Source organism: Triticum dicoccoides, chromosome 1A, assembly GCF_002162155.2.
Source record: "Triticum dicoccoides isolate Atlit2015 ecotype Zavitan chromosome 1A, WEW_v2.0, whole genome shotgun sequence".
Classification (NCBI taxonomy): domain Eukaryota; kingdom Viridiplantae; phylum Streptophyta; class Magnoliopsida; order Poales; family Poaceae; genus Triticum; species Triticum dicoccoides.
In genome coordinates, this window is record NC_041380.1 from 595,458,659 (window position 1) to 595,463,162 (window position 4,504).

The following is a 4,504-nucleotide window of genomic DNA, read 5'->3' on the forward strand; positions in this document are numbered from 1 at the left end:
AAAGGCAAGAAATAAGCGGTGGACTACATTAGGGGTTCAGGCGGTTAGACACAGAAACTGTAAAAATATTTGCTTTCCGCGACGTAGGCTAATTTTGGGAGGTGCATTCATAATCTGTCACTCTTGTGCATGCAGCATAACATGCTTATGTGAAAATGAATATGAGGATCACGCCCACGAACAAATGTGGTTGTTTCACATTCATTCACTTTGTAACAAAAATACACAAAACATCACTACCATAACTAGTAGCTCCTAGCTAGGTTAATTAAACTAAAAAGGTGTAAAGCCAAAACATATATTGAAATCATAACTAAAAATGCAAATGTCATACAAAGAGCAGTACGCCATATCTGAAGGACAAATTTGAAAACACTTACATGCAAGCCGGCTAGTTTTCGCAATAATCTTTTTTCGATAAAGGACACTTTTATTAATTCAGAATGTAGTATCAAGTGGATACAAAGCATAACAAGTGACACCCGACCTCGGCATAGCTAAGATGTACACAATCTTAAACGAACAGTCTAACAAAGTAAATGTAAAAAAAAGAAGACAAGTTGGCAACAGTAAAGCCATATGAGTCCGAAGCTATGCCAATGTTGACAGAGGTGGACCGATCCGGAGATTATGTTGCCACCCATGTTGGGTGAAAACCTCCCTGGCCATCCACTTCAACCGCATACACAACACCTTGAATAGTGATTGATGCTCAGTTCGCTATAGCGTAGACCACATACGAAACCAGTGTGTACAACGGTAAATAACCTGCATAGGAGAAGAGATTTTACCATTAAAAACACAATCATTTCTACATAGCCAAAGCGACCATAATAAGACTGACACTCCCACCCGTATTAGCATACTAAAAGTATTTCGTATACCGTCAAGCCAGTGACCATATATATTGGCAACAACTGTGGGCGGATACAAATTGGATGCTATTTGGATGATTGAGCATATAGAACGCGCAAACTGGCATTGAAAGAAGAGGTGTTTAATTGTCTCGTCATGAGTACGAAATCTACACTTCTTACTTCCTTACCAGTTACATCGAGCGAGGTTGTCTTTTGTTAACACAACTAATCTAGAATTGTCACGTCATGAGTACGAAATCTACACTTTTTACTTCCTTACCAGTTACATCGAGCGAGGTTGTCTTTTGTTAACACAACTAATCTAGAATTTGCATAATAATGCAAGACACTGTATTCCACTTACATGAAGGGCAAATATATTTCTGCATCCGAGCTCATCTGCCCCCGCGCTGACAATAAAAATTAAAAAAAAGCTAGAAAAATTCAAAAAATTCTAATTTTTTGTGTGTGTGGTAGAAAATTTGATGCGTGAGGTCTGCTCCAATTTTCAAATTATTTGGACATCTGAGAAGCTCTCTGCAAAAAAGACAAATTAATGATCTGTAAAAATGTTTACTGTTTATGTACTGTTTTTTGTCCAATTTTTTTTTTGCTGAGAGCTGCTCAGATGTCCAAATGACTTGAAATCTGAAGCCAGCCTCACGCATCAAATTTTCTACCGCACAAAATTTTTGGATTTTTTTTTGAATTTTTTCTAACCGGGTGCAGATAAGCCTGTCTACCAAAACGCCCTACTCAAATATCCGGCCAATTTGTCGATAAAAGAAGACACTGGAAGGTGCTCTACAATGTTGTGAAGACGTCACGTGCATCTGGGTCCTGGACGAGCAGCTCCGGCTTGGGTCTTGACCTATTCAGTTTGATTGCCTTCTCCATGTTGGCCACACGAAGAATCACGTTGCAGCGCCTGAACAACTTGCCACCTCACGTACCGGTGAACAACTTGCCTGCTGCAGCGCCTGCTTGGAGCCATCGAGCCCGGCGACCGCCGAGCGGAGCTTGGCCCTTTCCAAACCGCGCTCGTCGTCTTCGTCCGGCCGCCGCTGCCGCCGCCGTCCTATTTCCTGGTCTCCACCGCCATGCCCTCGCCGTCCTCCCGCCGCAAGAAGACCGCTATTCCGGCAGCGATGTCGGGCGCCTCCTCCAATCCGGTCCGCCGAGGAAGCAGAAGAATGGCCGCAGCCTCCGCGTCCAGAAGCTGCAAGGAGCCCAGCAGCAGCACCATCACCACAACCACCCCGTCGCACGCCGGAACCTGCTATGGACTTCTCCGACGACGACGATCTCCGCCACGAGAAGAATAATCTCCGCCTCGTCGTCGGCCTCGACGAGGGCCCAAGGAGGGCATGGACTCTCTTCTGCCCTCTGCAGACCCACCACGATTTGCGCCCTCTCTGCTGGTGGAATCTGGCCGGAATTTGGATACGAGATCGCACGAGTGGCAACAAATACTAGGAAGGAAATAGTGTCACGCCATACGAGTACGACCATCTGTTTTTATGGTGGTGTATTGAAGATGTAAAGATCAGGACGGTTTGGATGCACCTGCATATAGTTCTTGAAGGCAGACTCTGCTTCTGCTTTCTCCATCACTCCTTCGGGGTAGCGTCTGATGACCACATAAATAACCTTGAGGCTTAACAGGTGCTCCAAGCCAACTGGTGTAGCGCCGCCCCAGTTACTCTTCCCGAACCCTAGATTAAGCCGACTTAGTTTGGGCATAGCACCCGCCCCAAAGGCCAGGTAGGCAGTAACATCATACTTTGATGTGCATTCAAAGTTCTCCAGAACCGGAAATGTTCCCGCGGAGAAAGTGACACAACTGTCTTCAGGGATACTCCACATCAGTAAACTGAGGTGGACGAGCGAGGGCAGCTCTCCAAGAGCGTGAAACTCGTCGACGGTGCACGTGTCAACATCCATCTCTAGCCGGTAGAGGCATTGGAGGCCACAAATCCATTTGGGAACTCTAGGCATCCTACAACCACTCAGTTTAAGGACCTTGATATGACGAAAAGGTCTTGATACTGAGCCCAACATGTCGCTCGTATAAGAGGAACATCCCTTGATGTTGAGATATCTGAGGTCATGCAACAGCGCAATAGAACCTCCAACAGCTCGTCCTTGTTCAGAAGGGCCGTCCCAGGATAACAGAACAAGAATCAGGCTCCTTAGATTGGTCAACTCACCGAGTCCCTCAATATCCTCCAATGAGCTGCACATCAGGTGAAACCCATGCAAAGTGTGCAATGACTTCATGTTCCTGATCCCTTTAGGCAGCTTGATCCGATGTGAAACCATCAAGTGGGATAAGCGGGGCAAGTGCACTATATCTGATGGGATTTCTGGCCCTAGAGAGCAAGCTAAATCAAGTGTCTCCAAATGCACAAGCCCTTGCATTTTAGTAGGGAGTTTGATTTCTCCTTTATATGAAACTTTTAAATACCTCAGTTGGAACAATTGGCTAATATCAGTGAGATCAATTACTTTGTCGCCCCAACTATTGAAGAGAAGCACCCTGAGATACTTAAAATGCAAAAGAGGGGGCATATAGTTGCATTTCCCGAAAAGTGTAAGTGATCGAACTTTTGATAGGCTACATGGAATGCTCCCCGATGCTATGTCATTTGTTGCACCACCGTTAATGAAGTTCATGGATATACGACAGACCTTATATTTCCGGCCATGATCTCTTGCCATGTCTTCATAATTGCATTCAACTCTTAGAAAATTATGCTCATTACACTTGCTTAATATCAAATCGAGCATCATATCATGTACTCTACATGATAACAACTCGCCGTCCTCCATACGTCCAGGCTGAATCAAGCTTCTATTGACAAGGTCATTAAAATAGCTCTTGGCAACAACCTCCACATCTTGCCCATGCAAATTACTGACAAATCCTTCAGCCAACCATTGTCGAACCAAATCATCCCTCTTGATCTCGCTATCTTCAGGATATATACCAAGGTGCAACAAACATGCCCGGAGATGAAAAGGAAGGTGGATGTAGCTAAGGTTTAATATACTCTTAACCCCTTCCAATGCGGGATTTTCCGCAAGCTGGGCTCCAAGAGAATTCCTAATGCTCTCCCATTCATCCCTTAACCTTTCAGGACGACTAGCTAATAGGCTAGCTATAGTAATGATTGCAAGTGGGAGTCCCCCACATTTCTTCAAAATTTCAGCTGAGATTTCTTCAAATTGGGATGGATGATCATCTTCAGATCCATATACTCTCTAAGAAAATAACCTTTTGAGTCTTGCTCGTCGAGGGGCTTCATTCTATAAATGCACCCAGGGCGACTGCGACATGCTCCAAAAGCCACATCTTCCACTCGTGTGGTCACTATTACTCCACTTCCATTACCATTTTCTGGAAAGGCACGGTTGATAGTATTCCATGTTGATTGGTCCCACAAGTCATCAAGTACAATAAGGTACCTATAAATAGTTCCACGTGTTATATAACATACAATTGGATATGATTATAAGTTGCAGATGAAAGCTTCAAAATATTCTATCTAACATGAACAATTAAAGCAAAGCAAATTCAATTTATGAAAATCCACTATTCACACAGGAATTGGACCCGACCTTATACTCTCGACCGACCCGCTCCC

General features: G+C 44.4%; 1 pseudogene; it reads right to left on the reverse strand.

Moving 5' to 3' along the window:
- Positions 1 to 2,375: 2,375 nt before the first annotated feature.
- The window catches only part of LOC119356706, a 20,500-nt pseudogene continuing 18,371 nt past the window's right edge, over positions 2,376 to 4,504 (reverse strand).